Consider the following 20,963-nt stretch of genomic DNA (forward strand, 5'->3'; position numbering starts at 1 on the left):
ACACCTCTCTGAAGATCAAAAAGCCCTAGCATAGGAGATGGTGTCACTCCCCTGTACTAAATATCATCTAGTTATGAAATAAGAAGCATTAAGAGTAGTGATTTTGAAGAAAATGGACGTGTGAGTTAAAATATGCATGTTCATTGATCACAAATGGATGAAAAATGTCACCCAGTTATTACACAGAAAAGAGCTGATTGAAAGTAGGTGACCTTTACCAAACGTGTGTGAACAATTTCCACTGTTCATTAAAGTACAAGATATCTACATAGTCCATAAGGTGGATATGATGTCGGAAATGCATTAAACAGCTTTCGTGGTTACTGCCATGATAAGTGTTTTGAACTAATCTAATTGCTACTATACTTTGTGTTCTTTGACATTTCATCAAGGGAACATAGGGAAGCAAAATTCTTTTCAGAATGTCAGGAACGTAATTGCCCAAGTAGAAGGAAGCAGCATTGGCTTATGAATAAATAACTTTGTTTTTAATTTGGAGAAGATCACTAACTATTCTTTTTACAAAGGATTTGGGTACATAAGTGCCTGCCACTGGGAATATAGTGGTGAATGACACAGGCATAGAACTTGCCATCAAAGAGTTTGGAGTGTGGCATTACTCAATGATGTAATGAGTCCTAGGATTGGTGTATAAGGGACATAGAGTGTGCTATAGAAACTGATAGAAAAGACACTTGAACTCCACTTGTAGGGGTCAAAAACACTTGTATGAAATGTGTCTGAAGGTCAATAGATCTAGTCAGGCAAAAAGTCAACTTACTGTGACAGACAGCAAACATGAAATCTCAGAGATAGGAACCAAATGATAGTAACCATGGCTGGGTCATAGACTGCTTGAGATTAGGAAAAAGTAGATATGATGCAGCATGCAAACCTCACATAGAAATGGATGCAGCCCTATTCACCACACAGAGATATGGAGTCAACCTAAGATTCCATATTGTAAGCTATCTAAGATATGGAATCAATTCATCAGCAAATGACTGGATAAAGAAATGTAGTATATATACACAATGGAATACTGTTCACACATAAACAAGAATGAAATCATGTCTTTTGCAGCAGCATGGATAGAACTGGAGGCCATTTTCTTACATGATACAACCCAGAAACAGTGAAGACAAATACTGCCATGTTTTCACTTATAAGTAGGTGCTAAAAATGTGTACAGATAAACATAGAGTGTGAAGTGATACACATTGGAGACTCAGAGGGTGGGGGATGAAAAAGGGTGAGAGAGGATAAATAATGAATACAATGTACATTATTTGAGTGATGGATACACTTAAAGGTCAGACTTCACCATATGCAATATACATTGCATATAACAAAATTGTACTAGTATCCCTTAAATTTATACAAAAAATGTGGGTGTCCAATGGGGGTTTTAATTATATCTTAAAAAAAAAAAAACAGGAAAACTACAAGAGAAGCCTTTAGCACGGGAGTAATATGGCAAGCTTGTATTCAGAGGTATCCATTTTCTGTCAGTATATAGCATTATCTTGTGGAGGAGAGGATTATGGTAAAGCAGCCATAAGGCAACTGACAGATGAAGGTAATATGAACTGTGGGGAAGCGATGATGGAAAGCCGTCAGAGAGAAAGTTAGAAGGCAGGATTGAAAGAACCACATGTTAATTGGATCTGTGGGATGTGAGAAGTGGGAAGGCAAAGATGTTTGCTGGATTTCTAACTTGAAGCATTGGGTGGATTATAGTGCCACTTACTGAGATGGAAATGAGAGAAGATGTAGAAAAGATTTAGAGGCAAGATATTTTTAAAAATTTATTTATTATACTTTAAGCTCTGGGGTACATGAGCAGATCGTGCAGGCTTGTTACACAGGTATACACATGGCATGGTGGTTTGCTCATCCATTGCCCTGTCATCTACATTAGGTAATTTTCCTAATGCTATCCCTCCCCAATCCCCCCACCCTCTGCTATTCCTCCCCTAGCCCCCACCCCGCCAGGCCCTAGTATGTGATATTCCCATCCCTGTGTCCATGTGTTCTCATTTTTCAACACCCACTTATGAGTGAGAATATGTGGTGTTTGATTTTCTGTTCTGAAGGCAAGATTCAAGAATGCACTGATATCTCCTTCCTTCTGTCCCTCCCTTCCTCTTCCTCCCTCCCTCCTTCCTTCCTTCCTCTTTCTTTCTTTCTTTTTTCTTTCCTTCTTTTTTCTTTCTCCTCTTCCTTCCCCTTTCTTTCTCTTTCTTTTCTTTCCTTCTTTTTTCTTTCTCCTCTTCCTTCCTTCCCCTTTCTTTCTCCTTATTTCTTTCTCTTCTTCCTTCCTTCCTTTTCTTTCTTTCTCTTTCTTTCTTTCTTTCTTTTTCATCTTTCTTTTTCTTTCTCTTCTTTCTCTTCTTTCTTTCTCCCCTTTCTCTCTCTCTCTTTCTTTTTCTTTCTTTCTCTTCTTCCTTCCCCTCCCCTCCTCTCCCCTCCCCTCCCCTCCACAAATAGTTTCTACCTATGTGATAGACACCAATCTAGGTGATGAGCCTGCAACAGTAAACAAGGCAAGGTTTTCCTCCACAGAGCTTACAGTCCCACTGGCAAACCATCAGCAGGTAAGAAGCAGTCTTTGGGAGGCCGAGGCGGGTGGATCACGAGGTCAAGAGATCGAGACCATCCTGGTCAACATGGTGAAACCCCGTCTCTACTAAAAATACAAAAAATTAGCTGGGCATGGTGGCGCGTGCCTGTAATCCCAGCTACTCGGGAGGCTGAGGCAGGAGAATTGCCTGAACCCAGGAGGCGGAGGTTGCGGTGAGCCGAGATCGCGCCATTGCACTCCAGCCTGGGTAACAAGAGCGAAACTCCGTCTCAAAAAAAAAAAAAAAAAAAAAAAAAAAAAAAAAAAAAGCAGTAAATGTGAGATGAACAATAAGGAGAAAGAGATAGGGTGGGTGATATTTTAGGTAGAAATATTAAGAGAAAACTGAAAACTCTGCATCATTAATTTCTGCTAATATTAGCGACAACAAGCTCTGCACAAAAGGGGCAGAGTTTTTACCAGAGGTAACCCTTAGTGTTCTTTCTATGAAATGAAAATATCAGAAATTCTCCTTCTAAGAATGTCAGTGATGTTAAATTTAAATAGCTCACTTTGACTTTGATTATCCAGCAAATGTAGAGGCAAAAATTGGGCTTTTCTGTTAGGTTGCAGTCAGGAGGTGGGAGCATGTGAACAATTCTCTACATCAGTCCTAGGTGATATGGTCATCTATATTCTTCACTTTTCCTGAACTCTGAAACTGAAATAAATTCATTCATCTAGTCTTCCAATACAGACCCCTGAAAAACACTTATGGATTTATAACTTTGCCAAATTTATGCTCATTCGACTTTATTTGGTTCAAAGTTCTACACGTGAACTATCATATATTCTTGACACAGCATTTTAGTAACTGACTTCTCTCCCTTCAACCCCACCAGAACTTGTATTCTCCTATACTATACATAGTTTTACTTTTATCTTTTTTAAAATTTATTTTTTAATTGACACATAACAATTGCACGTAATTATGGGATATAGTGTGATGTTTCAACATAGGTATACAATGTGTAATAATCAAGTTAGGGTAATTAGCATATCCATCACTTCAGAAATTTATCATTTGTTTGTGGTGTGAGCATTCAAAATCTTCTCTTTTAGCTATTTGAAATATATGTTATTATTAAGTATAGTCACCATGCTGTGAAATGGAATCTTGGAACTTATTCCTCCTATCTAACTGTAACTTTGACCAATTTTTTTCTGTACCTCTTTTTCCCTCCCCTCCCCAGCAGCTGGTAACCCCTAATGTACTCTCTACTTCTATGAGATCGACTTTTTCAGATACCCCATATGAGTGCAATCATGAGATATTTGTCATTCTGTGCCTGGCTTATTTCACTTAACATAATGTCCTCCGGGCTCATCCAAGTTGCTGCAAATGACAGAATCTCATTCTATTTTATGGCTGAATAGCATTCTGTTGTATAAATATCCCACAGTTTCTTTGTCCATTCATCTGTTAATGGACACTGGTTGATGCCATATCTTGACTTTTGTACATAGTGCTGCAATGAATACGGAAGTGCAGGCATCTCTTTGACTTACTGATTTCATTTCCTTTGGATACAGACCCAAGAGTAGCATTTTGGGATCATATGGTAGTTTTATTTTTAATATTTTGAGAAACCTTCCTACTCTTGCCTATAATGACTAATCTACATTCTCACCAACGGCATATGAACTCCCCTTTCTCCACCTCCTTGCCAGCATTTGTTATTTTTTGCTTTTTTGATAACAGCCATTCTAACTGAGGTGAGATGATATCTCACTGTGTTTGTAATTTACATTTCCCTGAAGATTGGTGATGCTGAGCATTTTTTTCCTGTGCCTGTTTGCCCATTGTATGTCCCTCTTTTGAGAAATGTCTATTCAGATTGTGGATAAGACCTCAAACACACAAGTTTAGAAGTGAAAATAGACAAATGGGATTACATCAAAATAAAAAGCTTCTGCATAGCAAATGAAACAATCCCCAGAGCCAAGAGACAACCTACAGAATGGGAGAACATATGTATAAACTATGCATCTGACAAGTGGTTAATATCCAGAATCTATAAGGAACTCAAACAACTCAATCAAATAGAAACGTATGATTCACGTGTATTATTTTAAGTAGCTGATAACATGTATTTCTATTTGAAGTAGTAAAAAATAAAATGGAAAATTCATACTAGAGCACCAATAAATCTAGCTTGCTCTTTCTGAAAATTCTTTAGTGAGTTCTCATTATTCTTGGGTTAAAGTTTTCACCCCTTACACAGGCATCAATGAAGCTGTTCTTTTTTACACATTCACCTCTTCATTGTCATGTTCTATCAAACTAATGTGGTACTGGAGGGTGTCAGGAATGCTCAAAACATAGTTCTGTGGTTTTGCACATAGTGTGATTTCCATTAGGAGCTAATTATCTCTCTTTTTCTGTCTGTCTAAATTCAAACTATTCTTCAATTTACAGATAAGGGAGTTCCTCTTGGCCCTTCTGGTTAAGCCAAGAGCTGCTTTTTGAGCATTGACAGCAGTCTGTATATATCTTCCATGATGGCAGACCACAAGTATTGTTACTAATCTTTCTTTTAGATCCCCTCTCCCGCCATCAGGCTAAGCATATTATGCATAGGAACTAGGTCTTATCAACATGTATCCCTAGCATCTAGCACAGCACCTAACACTTAAGAGGTTCGCAATAGTTACCAAGTAAATTAAATGAACTAATGTCAATGAACAAATATGTTTGAATTTTATACATTAAGATTTGATAATATGTTAAAACATTATGAACAAAAGCAAAAGCAAACCTATCATTATTTAAAAACCTATCAGCATTTAGTACTTGTCAATTCTAATACACAAGCCATAGAAATTAATTTGGAATATCCATTCATTCTTTGTTCAACACATGTTTTCGTTTTCTGAGGATAAACTCTATGACAGGTACTAGTTGTGGATGTACTGAGTTGCAGCTTTGAAATAGAGAAAGAAAAAGTCTGCCTCCATGGAGCTCACATTCTAATAATTAATGGTGAGTGGGGAGAAAAACAATAATCAAATAAATTTAAAATTATATGGTTGATAAGATTTTAAACATTCTAGAAGAAAATAATAGGGAAGAGTAACAGGAAATTATGGGGACAAGTTTGTAATTTTTAAAATGATAGTAATATAAATGATCTAAAGTTTATATCTATATGAATGAAAAATATTTCCCTCTATCATTTGTAGATTTTAGCAACAACAAAAAAAATGGCAGTTAAGATTAGAATGAGAGAAAAGTTTGAGAAGAGAGATGAAATCAATATCCTTGCAATTCAGTTTTGGGATAGAAGCAATTTGAACTGAAAATTAAGACAGTTTTAAGGCTACATTCCCACAATAAAGAAAACTGAGATATTATCAGAGAAGTCAGCATTTTCTGATAAGTTCTGAACTTCAGTATGGAGTTATCCTGGGTGATGCTAAAACCAAAACCTTCTAGATATTGGGAAGGGGGATTGGAGAAACAATGAATACCCCGTCCCTCTTGATTGCAAAGAATTCAATATTTCGGTGATACTTAACTAAATATTTTGCCTTCTAAAACAACCAGTTATTCTATGTCCAAAATGGTTATGTAGAAATCAACAATAGACTAAATATCCACGTACAGTTTTATATATTGATTATAATATATATGTATATTTCTCAATTTTGACCTGGCTCAGAATTTTTCATCACCTTTCTGATATGGGAAAAGCTTTTTGGGAAGACTGATCAATATCTGATTCAGGTGAGCTGGGCAGTGAGTCTCATCTTGTGAAACGTCCCACAGGAGACATTAGCCCACCTGTAGCAACAATGGGGCAGAGTAGGGGGCAGTGGTCACGTGAGAGCAGCATTTCTTATCACCAGTAGCATCAACATCTCTGGCAGGTTGTTAGAAATGCAGACTCTCACAGTACACTCTAAAACCACTAAAAAAGATCCCAGATAACTTGCACGCCTGTTCTTAAAGTTTGGCAATTGCCAGTCTACAGCAGCAGTTTTCAATTTTGGCTACATAATAGAGTTACCTGAGAAATTTTTTTAAAATCCCAATAATTAGGCGACATTCCTATATATTCTGTTTTTTATCAGAATTAATTGCATAGGTCTCAAACTGTGGTTCTTTTCTTCTACTGAAAGAAACCTACCAAAATTTTGACCTACTAACCCACTAACGATTTGACTTGAGAAATCGGCACTCCAGGAATGAGCCCCAGGAATCTGCTACTTTATTTAAGTCACATAGCAGTTGATTCCCATATAGATCCAAAATACAAGGTGTGACTCAGAGGATGAAAAACAATAGATTCCTTTGTAAAAAAAAGTTTCACTATGTTTATTATTTGAATTAATATACAAAGTATGGAATGGAATACTTTTGCATATATATATACTAGCAGTTGATAACTTTGTCAAAATGTATAATTAGAGGTTTTAAATATCCTAGTAAGATATGGATGAATTAGTGAGTATGAGGAAATAAAAATACTGAATCTCTCCAGAGATAGACATTTAGAGTGTTATCTTCAAGACATTTAAAAATATTCTACCAAATATTCATTATGCTGATAATAATTTAAAAAATCACATAAGATGAATGTTTCTCTTCTAAACAAGCAGTCAGCAAACTTTTTCTGTGAAAGACAAAATAGCCAATATCTTTGCAGGCTCTACAATCTCTTTCTGCTCTACTATTCAACTCTGGCTTTTGCGGCATGCAATCAGTCCCTGACAACATGGAAATGAATAGCCGTGGCTGTGTTCCAACCAAACTCCATTTACAAAACAGATCATGGACTATTTTTCTTGCCCCTGTAAAACCAAGTTAGATTGTTGACTACCAGTGGTCAAACGGAACTGCTTTTCCAAGACTGGTTCAATTCCTTTCAACGTACTTAAGAAAGAGTCAAAGTAAATTCAGTTACTAATTTGGTCCTCATGAAAAACAGGATGATTTCTCTAAACTGGCTCCTAAGTTACATTCTTTCAAGAAACATCCACTTTCTCTATGTAAATTCAGTGGGACCAAAAGAAAATATACTCCAAAATTCAAATGTACTTTTATAAACACGGTATTAGGAAATGGTTCCTTGAGCTTCCTGCAAAATTCAAGTGTTCATTGTTGCTAAGGAGAGAGAAGATCTCTAATTTTTACTACTTGACAGGTAAGGTGACAGCTAATAATAAAGCTTCCTATTGATAATAACAACTATCATTTTCTGAGCACCTGAGCAATTGCAGATACATCAATTACCTCCTTTATTTCTCAGAACACTACAATGGGAAGGTACTGTGATCGGCTCAATTTTAAATGACGTGAAAGCAAAGTTTAGACATCTTAACTGACTTATCCAAGGCCACAGAACTAGCCAATGCCATCAGCTGGATGTGAACCAGGTAGGTGAACCTAGAACATGTACAGCCACTAAGCATTACCGCCCCATTGTCTACCAGAACCATGAACATGTAAGATATCGAGTCGATTGTAATCTTTTCATTTGTAAGGGAAACAGATGTACTCACTTTGAATGGATTCACAGGACTAAAACTACAGAGAAAAATGTGACTGTGAAAAAATGGGGAAAAAGTATTACCACTTCATGGTATGCCTGGAGTACCACACAGGATATCCACCCAGGGTAACACAATACTTCCTCCAAGAACCACTCTTTTCTTCTTGTGCTTAGCTATTAGCGTAAGTTAGAAAATGTGTCTATTCTTACTGACTTAAGGCAAGTAACCTCTTTTCTTTCCTTCCTACTGGCCTCATTATTGCAGCTTATTCATGATTTCCACAGACTGTTCTTTTATGTTTCTCAACTTCTTTTCCTGGCCACTAACTGCTGAGGATCCACATGGTATTTCACATTTAAGGTAACCAAGTCAGCTATGTGTTATTTCACACAGAACATTCTTGATTGGTGTGGTTCTCCGTAAGGCTACATGGTGGTCATTGGCCAGTCCAGAGAGGGCTGTCTTAGACCTTGGCACATTCATTTCTCAACAAATCTGCTGTGGCCAGTAGAGCCTAGACACATGGTCATATTTTCTTGGTGGAAACACTTATGCATCATGAACGCTCACCATTATAAGCACTTCTGCAATACTGCTCTTTACAGATCATGCTTATTCTCTTGGAATAGTAATACAGGAGGTAATGTGCACATATACTTGCTTTTTTACTGTTATTCTCATACACAATTACGACAAGCCAACTGTTTTCCAAAAACCTAGAGAAGAGAAAGTATGCTAGATGGTTGTTGGAGATTATACACATGTGTGTCTTGATCATATTTCTAATCATTGTGGAACCTGTTATTGACAGTATCTGGTACAATGTTATGTTCTTCCAGATTTGGGAACATGTTGGAATGCAATAAATTATCATATTTTATAACCATGCAGCCTAACTTCTGGTTACCATCTTAGCACATCCTTGGATGTGACAGCTAATCATATTAAATTTTCCAGGTCATCTCTAATCTTCTAACACCCCTCCCTTCTCATCACAGGGTTAGATCAAATATTAATTGAAAAATATTATCACAATATCAACATGATTAGCTACAGCAGACTTCCGTTTACATATGGAAAAGTTTATATCAAGTCAGCAGAGCAAGTAGAGTCCTGCATATTTAAGTCTGTTTTTTCTAAAGTCCACTTCCAACATTCAATTCCAACTGTTAGTTCCTCTATCTTTTCTAATATTGTGAATGTCTTTCACTATTAACGTGAGTTTCCCTTAACTTCCTTTTAATCTCATTTCAATACAATTAACACTGAATTTATATCTCTACTTTTTATTTTATTTTATCCTGAGAGTGTGTCAACCTCTCTTAGAAAGATGTATATATTACAAATACTAAATTTCAGTAGAGACATTGCTTACAGAAGAATGCTTTTTCTGTCAGTAACAATCAAAATCAGCTGGAAGAAAAGACTTGCACACTCACCTCTTTCAGAAACTAAAAGAACAAAGTACATGCTAGTTTCCAATGCTGGCAGTGATGGAATTTACAAAATCATTTGTTTTGTGTAAGACAAGAGTTAACCTCTTCTAAAGGTAATACAATTACTCTGTACTATCCTTAAAATAGTCTTACAATATTCATAAGTATCATGTCAAATGCTAGAAACAGTCACTATATATGAGGTAACAAAAAGATTTATAGAAAGTGTATGAGCTTTAAACACAGCCAGATCTGAGTTCAAATCATAGGCTCATTACTGTGTGCCCCGGCCCAGTTATGTATGCTCTCTCAGATTCCAGCTTCCCTTCCAGAAAATGAGGGCAAATAACATCCATGTTACCATTTCAACTTTCATATATTTTTATATTTATCATTTTTTCATATATAAAAAGTTTATAACTCAGTTACTTGGCATTGAGGAAGCATGTGAGGTAGATTGGATACTGCCTATCTCTATTGGCTTTTATTGAACATATTACTTACTGAGGGGCAGGCTACAGAACATGAAGCAAGTTTCATAAAGTTTTAAGGCCTTGCTTTCTTTAAATTTTGAGAGTTCCTACTTTAGGTGAGTTTATCCTATACGATGTTTTCTGATCTTACAGAAGAAATAAACTACCACCAATCAAGTGAAAAACAGAATTTAATATAGATAAAGGAGGCAGGTGCTAAGTAAAATAAATTGCTACTAACTCTCAATTGAACCCAAGATTTTCTCTATCCTTTTATCAGTCAGTATACTGCAAATTCAGACAACTATGACAATGGTAAAACTCCTTTAGCAATTGTATTTTTCAATTTTTTTGAATTAAAATTTTATTTTAAGTTCAGGAGTACATGTGCTGGTTGGCTATATAAGTGAACTTGTATATAGGGGATTTGTTGTGTTTTTTTGAATGAGAACTGCAATTCCCTCCCTTTTTAAACGTAAATGTTTCGCCAGACAGTAAACACAACCTTTGATTGACATACTCTGGTCATATACTTCAATGGTCAATACATCCAATAACAAGTTCATTGGATCTGATGCCACCATCAATTCTGAAGTTGGCACAAGGATCGAGATGTTTTCAGCGAGATGCAAGTTCGCTGGTAGCAAGTGTATGCTCCTGTTTGGTTAATGTTGCTTCTTTCCGTTTATCAAGTTTGCTTAAAAGAAAATAAGAAGCCAAAGACCCAGTGACAGTCACTGTAGTCAACACACTCTTCTCTCAATTGTCGTTAATTCTATTGAGAGATCATCTCCCCAGGGAAAAGAGATAGAAGTCTCAGAAGGACAGAAGTAGATAAACGTCTACAGGCTTTGGCTACAAACATACTGGTAACCGAGAACACATCAGCCTTTGGGAATCTTGAAAATATTTAACTCCTCTGGAAAAATAACATCAACATCAAAGCTCTCCAGAGAATTTCAGAACGATAATCAATTATTACAAAGTGTTCCGACATCTTTATAAAATGTCCCATCTCAAGATATCCATAGAAGAAAGGGGGAGTCAGCACTTCAGGAAATACAAGTGCTCACTCTAAAAAGCACATTTGAGATACCATTATAAATCTTTACCCAAAAGCAGCTAGATATTTACATTGTGCTTTAACATTAGAAGTTAGTTATTAAAAATCAATTTGTTTCAGTCATAATATGTGATATTTTAAATAATGTTTGTTTCATTATTTGAAAACTTTTATAGTATTTCATACAATATCAAAGTAAGCTATTCTTCAGTATTGAGAGTGCAGATTAATAGATCACATGATTATAGATAGAATTATTTTATTACTCTTAATTACATGGAAATTTATCACAATGTGGAATAAAACCATCAGGCTATATTTATATGTGCTTAGTAAGATACAAAATAAAAAGTTCAGGTAATTAAACTTTGGAAAAAAGTTGCTTACATTATCTTTCTAGATAGTTTTTAAAAGCTTAAGAGAAAATAGGTATAAAATAATTAATGTGAGATGGTTTAATCTGAATTACCTAGATAATTGCCCTATATTATATATGTAAGCTTAACTTCAATTAATTATACCTTAATAATAAAAATGAAATAAAACATAAAAGAACAAAAAGTCAAAATTTTAACAAACACATTAATCCGTTATTGAAGAATTCTTTCAAAAACAAGCATTTTAGAAAGCACTTAATTTTCCTTTGCTTTCTTTTTTTTATTAATCTCATAAAAGAAATCCACTTCTCTTGAATAAGAACTATAAATTATGTGAATGGCATATTATGTTTTCTAGGATCATTTTTTTTTCTTAATACTTGCACCAGAAACTATAACATTTAAGTTTTAAGTTCCAAATGGATACTATTAAAATATTCAGGGATTTAGTCCTAAATCCTTAAACCAAAAGGGAGCTCAGGAATACTGCTAAAGTAGAAAGCTGCACAAAATCTCAACTCTCATTTGCAAATTTTCTTTCCATCTAATTTAACTTTGAAGCTTTCAGACTCAGATTTTACCATATGACATCAACAAACCACTTCAATCAAAATCAATTTACCTTGGCAATGCACAATCCTCCAAATAGATTATTAAAAAGGTAAAATGAGAAATTAACTCTCTTTTCATGTTCCCTTTTATTTTCTCCTGATGCAAGGCAGAATGAATATATTTCAGAAGATATTGCCCTGAAATATCATTATCTCCAATGCCGTTTTCACTCTAGGACACTTGCTTATAAACTAAGCTTTTCCTGACACAAACAGTCACTTGCTGCAGTGCAGAATGTCAGTTTACTCAGAACTTCCAATGCAGAAATCCAGTGCCACGCAGTCACCCAGATAAAGCAGCACTTACCTTAATTGAAATTTTCTCTGTGAACGAGGTGAGAAATCCGTCAAATCAACCGTGAACGGGGTGGGGAGAGCGAAGTTTTCAATCAACACCCTCCAAGTAGCTGCATCCTGTGCTCCTTTTCCCTGTTATGTGCAGCTCCTCACTGTCTAAGGAGAGAAAAAGATCCGCTGAAATCCTCCGAGGTTCCCAGTGAGTAAACGAGGACTAAGCGATGTTTCTGAAAGGGAGATTCTCCGTGAGCGTGCTCCGTTTGGAGGCTCCCTAACTGCTGTGATCCACTCCTGGCAGGTCCCTGGAGCCAGGCGCTAATCATTGACCTGATTAGCAAGAACGCTCCGGGTGCGCAGGCAACACACGCCGAGGGTTGGTGGGTCTCCCGGGAATTGGAAAAGGCACCAAGGCCACTTGGGAATCTTGTCTTTTCCAGCCTAACGGATGAACTACAACTATGACTGTAATTTGGAAGGAGATGAGCCGCCGGGCTGGCCATCGCAGGACTTAAACAAATGCGCTTTCTCCTGCCGTTTTTCAAGGTGCGTTCGTGTAAGATATCAGGTGCGGTGAAACAATTAATAGACTGATAGAACTGATTTGTAAGACAAGCCTAAAGCTGAAAAATGTTTAAAGCGATGTAATCAAAGAGACAGCTGCACTTGTCTCTGCCCCTTGCCTGCTACATACTTCAACCTCTGTCGAAGTAAAATGAATTTAAAGGTTGATTACAGCCCTCCAGAGTGCAACTCTCTGAATTGATAAAAAGGAAGTATTCATACTAAAGAAGCATATTTGGCAGTTTGCTACAGACACAAGAACAGAGCCTTGCTTGTGTAATTTTCCAAATAGTATTTTCAATTAACGTTACACTTGCAAAAAATGTTTGCATTGTACCATTAACCAGAGTAACGTGGGAGAGTACATTACACCTAACCGAATCATCTCTTTAATTATCTGTTGAAATACTGATTCACTAAAACAAAAACAAGCAAGCATATGAGAGGATCCAAAACATCAAACAACTTTTTAAACGCAGTCATGTGCCGTTACCAACCTGCTGGTCCCCATCCATCATCCGCTCTTTCTGCCACTGACCACCTTCTCAGCACGGCCACAACCAGTTCCTACTTCCCTGAAGAGATCTAATTCTCTGGAAAAGGTCACATAACTGGATCCCAAAGCCCCAAATGGTTAATTTTTGACAGCTCTCACTTTTGCAGGAGAAAATTATGCAAATAACATAAAAAGAACAGATGAGAAAAGTCATTTGCATGCCTTGAGGGTGAGAAAATTCTCATTGCCAGAGAGAAAACTGACGACTGTCCTCTCACAGTGATCCTGAGTGATATGTTCAGCACTTTTTTTTTTCAAGTAGGTCTCACTTGGGACATATGGCATTCCCTTGATGTGTGTGTGTGCGCGTGTGTGTGGGGGGGTGAGTGTGCTTGCATGTGTGTGTGAAAAAGGGAGAGAGGAAGAGAGAGAAGCTATATCTACACCGTGATATTTACATACATCTTAGAAAAGCCCCAAATTTCAGTAGGCGAATGGACTAAGCAAAAATAATAGAGAATCCATTTGCCTTATAGATTCCCAAATAATTTTTTAAAATTTGTACCATTACTATACTTTAAAAATTAATTTTTTTAAGTATCTCATTAAAATACAAGCTCTTGATGAAGCTCTTTACTATTTGGACAAAGTAAAACTTCAAGGTAACTGAACTGCTGTTACTAAGACAAGTACTCATCCTACTCTGAAAACGGAGATGTCCCTGCAGAAGCCCCAGGAGGAGGTGGGGCTGTAGCGTCCCATGCAGAGGTCTCTTGCTCCCTCAGCTGGTGGAGGGTGACAGCTGAATGTGAAGAAACTCAGTCAACCACTTCAGGAGAGGAAGAACAATGTCTGCTGCTGTTAAGCAGGAAACCCATTATCCAATTTTAGATTGGCACGAGAGTAGGAAAGAGGCTGCTTAAATCGAAGTAAATGCACCTTGAGCATCACTTGCAAAAATAAGAAAATGTAACTGCTAATTTCTCCTGAGAGGGTCCCAACTAGTCTTTAACGCAGTACTTGTAAATAACAGTGGGACAGATTCTACGGCTCTTATGTGTAGCTGGTCATGCAATTAAAGCCTTCTCATATTGGTCTGAGTTCCATTCTGAGGATCCTAAATGGTGAACTATTTTTAAAACTTTTTAAAACATTAAGACAGGGCTTATTTTCCTGAAACTTGCCAACCTGCAATCATCATCACCAACAAAAACAGGTGCACATGAAACTTTGTGCAGCAGCAGATTGGTTCTACCTGGAAACCTCAGATGTATGAGACTGCACTGATGACACTCTCAAATAATCAGTCTTTCTATTCTCATAAAATCCAGGGGTCTGGATGGGCACTGTGGCTCACACCTGTAATCCCAGCACTTTGGGAGGCGAGGTAGGCGGATCACAGGTCAAGAGATCAAGACCATCCTGGCTAAAATGGTGACAGCTGGTCTCTACTAAAATACAAAGAATTAGCTGGGCTTGGTGGCAGGAACCTGTGATCCCAGCTACTTGGTAGGCTGAGGCAGGAGAATCGCTTGAACCCTGGAGGTTGAGGTTGCAGTGAGCCAAGATCGCGCCACTGCACTCCTCTGGTGAAGAGCTAGATGATTCCGTCTCAGAAAAAACAAACAAACAAACAAACAAAAAAATTCAGTGGTCTTTTAAAACCCTAAATGGTTTCAACAGAGTGAGATGACTCCAGTAGTTTTTTAAACCTATATTGAGCCACTAATTGATTGTATTGAAAGTTCACACATGAATAACAAAGCAAAATAAGACAATTTTGTTGGGGAGGGAGGGGAGACAGTAGTCACCTGAAAATAATAGGTACTGTCTATTACATGTTTGCTATGTGGCAAGTGATTGGCATGCACATCAACTGCAGCTATCCCTGAACCCCTTGGTCCAATCCTGTTAGTAAGGTATATAATATATATTTTTTTAATTAATTGAGGTAGGGCTCTGAGAAGTTAAGTAAATTTACTGATGTTGCATAGCCAGTACAGAAGAAACTCACAACTAGAAGTCAGGTAACTGTAACTATAAATTTAACAAATATTTGGAAGTTTCCAAATATTAAACCTGGCAAAAAACGCCTACTTCCAACAGAATAGGAAAATTGTCTAGTTTTTATGACTCCCAAAAATCATTTTTGCATCTTTAAAAACTGTTTTATAACTGATAAAGTATTGTAACAGTTCTGCTATAAAAAGTTATGTATGTTTTAGCAGAAAATAAAATTCACAAAAAAACTTTAGGCTAAAAAATAGATTCCATCTAGAGCTTCCAAATATATAATTCCATTGGCACAAATTATTCAGTTTCAAATTTTTAAGAATCCCTTCTGCAATTCATTCACTATCCCACTCAAATATAATAATTATTGCTTTTTAAAACAAGAAAACAGCTCCAGTCTAAGTATATGAATATCTCAAGAACATTTACAAAAATGTATTAGGCCAAAATGATGATGACTTACTATCCTAGTTCTCCAAGTGGCATAATGTAATAGCAAAGCTCAAATGTACTGCAGAGCTACAAAGTTTAGCTCTGGTTTGTTCATGCTTTAGCTACAGGTCTCCTCAAGTCACCTGAATCCTACCATTTCATACAGTTCTTTGAAATTCTCAGACACATCCGAAACTTTACAGAGAAGCATTGTGACCACACTTTTTCAAGGTGTTTAATAAAAGTTCCATCTAAAAAAAAACGGTAACGCAAAGTAATGCAACATTTAAACTTTGCCAAGAACTTATTATCGCATTTGATTCTTATGGGAATCCTGTGAAATAGGCTACCATGAGTATTTTTCTCATATTTTAGTGATGAGGAGATGAGGACTAAAAAGAGCAAGTGATCGTCCTTTGGTGTTCAACGGTGGAAAACCTAATGTTCTCCTTTTCACGCGAGTCCTATTGCTCCCCACTATGTCAATCAAATGTTTATCTGAGTCATCTTGTTGACAAAGAGGATCTTAAGTGGCTATCTAAACAGAAGCCACTCTTTCTTCATTCACTTAGGTTTGTTCCAAACTGTAAATTGTGATTGTAATTTATTGGAGAAAAAATTACTCTGAGCTGACAGGGAACTTGTGATTTATATACACTGGAATAACACCCCTTAGAATTCTTATAGACTTTTCCTAATCTTGGCTATTATTATTTAAATTTCAGATATATGAAGATACTTTCCAAATATTAGTCATGAATCTTACACAAATAGAATCTTGTTTTTGTATACAACTGTAGATTCAGCTATTACCTCCCTACCATTCCTTGTGGTGGTTTATCAGAACAGATGTTGAAAAATTAGTGTTAATTGTTTAAAATATATATATATACACACACACACACACACACATACATAAACAAGTCACCTAATAACAAATTGATCTTGCAGCAGCAGCAGCATTGAGCAAATATGAGCAAATACTATCACACAGAAGTTTGCTGAATTCTAATAGATTCTCATGTATTATACATATTTCTGCTTATGTCTAAATCATGGAGGATGAATGACTAAATTCACCAGCCTTCAAGAGAAACTTTTATTTTTGGTTCCAGTTTCACACATATATACTCAAGAGTGTAGGATAGGATGAAATTATAGAAAAAAAGAAAGCAGCCAGGCGCGGTGGCTCAAGCCTGTAATCCCAGCACTTTAGGAGCCCAAGGCAGGTGGATCATGAGGTCAAGAGCTAGAGACCATCCTGGCCAACATGGTGAAATCCTGTCTCTACTGAAAATACAAAAATTAGCTGGGCGTGGTGGCGTGCACCTGTAGTCCCAGCTACTTGGGAGGCTGAGGCAGGAGAATTGCTTGAATCCAGGAGGCGGAGGTTGCAGTGAACCGAGATTGTGCTACTACACTCCAGCCTGGTGCCTGTGACAGAGTGAGACTCTGTCTCAAAAAAAAAAAAAAAAAAAAAAAAAAAGAAAGCTAGACTAGTTATCAGGAAACATAGACTATAGTCAAAATTCTAGCACTAAGTAGCTTTCTAACCCTGAACCATCTAAAAAGCTTCTATTTAATAATTTCATTGGAAAATTTGAGGAAATGAAAGTCTATTATCTCTAAGATTTCAGTCAGTTATAAAAACACGGTATCTATTTGACTAAAAATTTCTGATGTCCTTTTTACCTAATTCAGAAATAAGTAATCAAAAAAGAATTATTGTATCCAAATACATGTCTTCTTCCTTCTTGTATCCTTTGGCACTCCTAACAAATTATTTTATACTATAAAGAACATTAATATAGCAAGAATGTGTTGATTTCATAGTTCAAGTAATTAAAAAAATCAAACAAGTTATTGATTTGAAATTGTAAGTGGAGTAGATAAAAAAATTACTAAGGTTGGGAATATTCTTTAAATGTTTAAAAATAATTATAACCTAATTATTTAAAAGGTTGTGGTTGTTTTATTGCAACTAGAATGGATTTAGCCATTTCTTTATTGTCCTGATGAATAAAAAAAAAAGGAATGTAATTAATTAAAATGATTTGAGAAATAAAATTGGAGAGCATACTTAAAGCATGGACATATAATATTAATATAGTTTTTTTTTTTAAAACCACATTTCCAATTTATTAGGCAATTATTTTAAAATAACAAAAAAGCACAGTGCATAATTAAAAGAAATGAAATGGCTTTTGTAGACATAATTGCTTGGCATTTTAGACCTTTCCTGTTAGCTCTGATTTATTCTATTTTGTATCTTTCAGGTATGATTATGATGTTCAAGTAAAATGAAATAAATAATATGTAAAATTTTAAAAATATTAAACTCAATTTCTATTAAATTCACTGAAAGACACTAAAATTAGTAATGACTAGAATTATGCATATAAAACCCAACCAAACACATTTTTCACAATGATTTTAAAATGCCATTAAACAAATGGACATATAAAATAATATTGATGAATAATATTGCTCAATGGAAAAAAAGAATATTTATTTCCTTACTGAGTAGATAGGCTTACTCTTTTGGAGAGTCAGAAATGTGGTGGTGGGGTAGAGTAGAACGTGGAAAGACCTGGAAGAACTAATGGGAGAACTAATATCAAATGAATTTCCTGTTCACTAAAAAATTTTAGTTACATTCTGACTTAGATTTTCTTAATTTATAACTATTTAGCTATATATTTTAGCTATCTATTTAATTATTTAACAAGTTATTACTACCATTAAATACCTATTAGAATAATTAAAATTAAAAAGAAAAAAGCTCTCATTATGCCAAGTGTTGGTAGTGATGTGAAAAACCTATAACACTCATACACTGTTCATGGGAATATAAAATGATGCAATCACTCTAAAATTCATTTTGGTAGACTTTTTAAAAGTTAAACGTATGCCTATCATGTGATATATCCATCTCACTGCGAAGTATTCTATCCAAAGAAAAAGAAGCATATTTCCATTCAAACAATTGGACACAAATGACTGATTAGTCACAATGGCTCCACACTGGGAAAAACAAAATGTCCATCAACAGGTGAGTGAATGAACTGTGGTACATGCAGCGAATGGAGTACTTCCTGGCAATTAAAAGTAACCAACTACTAGTACACTCAACATGAATCACAAAATGATCCTGCTGATATAGAACAAGCCAGAAACAAATACTTTACTAGTATATAATTACATTTCTGTAGAATTTTAAAATATGAAAATGTATCTGTAGTACCAGAAAACAGGTTAGAGGTGAAAACAGGTTACAGTGACAGAAACTGTAAACTGTTTCTGTCACTGTAACCAGAAACTGTAACCAGAAAACAGGTTAGAGTCACAGAAAACAGGTAAGTGGTTAGAGGTGAATCAGGTTGGAATGAGGAATGGCAGAGGTCACAGGAAACCCCTTGGGACAACGGAAATGTTGGGTGTCTTGACTATGGTGGTGGTTTCACAGGTGTATACATGTGTCAAAACCCATCTAATTTGCACTTTAAATATGTGCAGTTTATTGTATAAAAAAATGTGGCACATATACACCCTGGAATACTCTGCAGCCATAAAAAAGGATGAGTTCATGTCCTTTGCAGAGACATGGATGAAGCTAAAAACCATTATTCTCAGCAAACTGACACAAGAACAGAAAATCAAACACCAAATGTTCTCACTCATAAGTGGGTGTTGAACAATGAGAACACGTGGACACAGGGAGGGGAACATCACACATCAGGGCCTGTCGGGGGATGGGGGGCTAGGGGAGGGATAGCATTAGGAGAAATACCTAATGTAGATGATGGGATGATGGATGCAGCAAACCACCATGGCACCTGTATACCTATGCAACAAACCTGCACGTGCTGCACACCTACCCCAGAACTTGAAGTATAATAAAAAAATTTAAAAAAAGAAAAAAATTATACACTGATAAAGTTGCACAAAACCCTCACATCGTCATTTTTTAAATAAAACAGAATAATAATTCAATTTATAATAGCATATTATATTCATAATAACAATCTATATGCCTTTAATTCTGATTTCTATTTTCTAAAGAAACCACATTGAAGATGGAATAAAATCACCTATTTTATATTTCTAACAGTTTCTTAAATTGTATAGAGCATTTCCCATTCAATCATATTTTAAGACAACTTTAAAGTTAATGTCCTAGTATCTATCCAGATAATAGTTCAGTAAAATTTTATGTAGGGAAATAAAGTGCCATTTCAAATCAAACTATGATAGCTGTGAAATGCTTAATTATTTTTTGACACACATATATCATTGTCCATTTGTTCTTAACTTCTCCATAATGTGTATGGAAACACTACTCTAGCATATCTTCAGCATCTATGACACAGCAGGTGACACTAAATTACAGAAAAATTACTGGGCTTTCACAACCTCTAACTGCATTTGACAGGCATTAAGATGAAAACACTTTCTATAGCATCATAAAGTTTATATTGTTAGAGAATGGTCCTAAACGGATCTTCCTCTTCTTATTTACTTATTTACTAAATTGAACTTTTCTTTGGATTTCATGGTGACTCTATTAACCTCTGAATACCATGTTTCATTCTCCTCTCAGTTACACTGACTGTAATACCCAGTTTCCTCTCACGTCAACTGTTGTTTTTCACTCCCGGCAAAAGTCAATAATTTGCTGCCACATCATAAGGAATAGGTGACTGCTGTCTGCCTTGCGTATTTTCTTTATTAAAATAATTTAAACTCTCTTCAGTAACACAGGGTTTTAACATACACCAGATCATTGGTGAGCAGTCTGAAAATAACATCGTTATTATCTTCTGTACGTCAAATATATAGATTCCAGTTGTTGTAATAATGGTAAAATAATGGTAAAAATATCAGAGATTTTGATATTTCACTGCCTAGGATTGAAACAACACATCAACAAACAGCAATTATGAATCCTTGGGCTTGATGATTAACCCACATTTGCCTGAGTTTTCTCAGATGAAGAAAGGTGATAAAAGAGTATGAAATGAATTAATGCAGTTGGAGTAGTAAGATGAAATGAGTTACTAGCTACACAGCACTAAGAAGATAACT

General features: G+C 35.8%; 1 protein-coding gene across 6 annotated transcripts in view; it reads right to left on the minus strand.

The window, feature by feature from the left end:
- The window catches only part of CDH12 (cadherin 12), a 1,114,509-nt gene that overhangs the window by 455,129 nt on the left and 638,417 nt on the right, over positions 1–20,963 (minus strand). For 5 of the 6 annotated variants that reach the window (XM_012475264.2, XM_064375903.1, XM_012475265.2 and 2 more), the window contains one exon: positions 12,387–12,532. The gene's annotated coding sequence lies outside the window, so the exon portion shown is untranslated. Of the gene's footprint in view, positions 1–12,386; positions 12,533–13,434; positions 13,730–20,963 lie in introns of those variants that run through there. The other variant, XM_012475266.2, reaches the window with a different exon arrangement.

The sequence above is a fragment of the Aotus nancymaae genome, unplaced genomic scaffold (genome assembly GCF_030222135.1).
Source record: "Aotus nancymaae isolate 86718 unplaced genomic scaffold, 86718_ANA_hifiasm-v0.15.2.pri h1tg000014l, whole genome shotgun sequence".
Taxonomy (NCBI): domain Eukaryota; kingdom Metazoa; phylum Chordata; class Mammalia; order Primates; family Aotidae; genus Aotus; species Aotus nancymaae.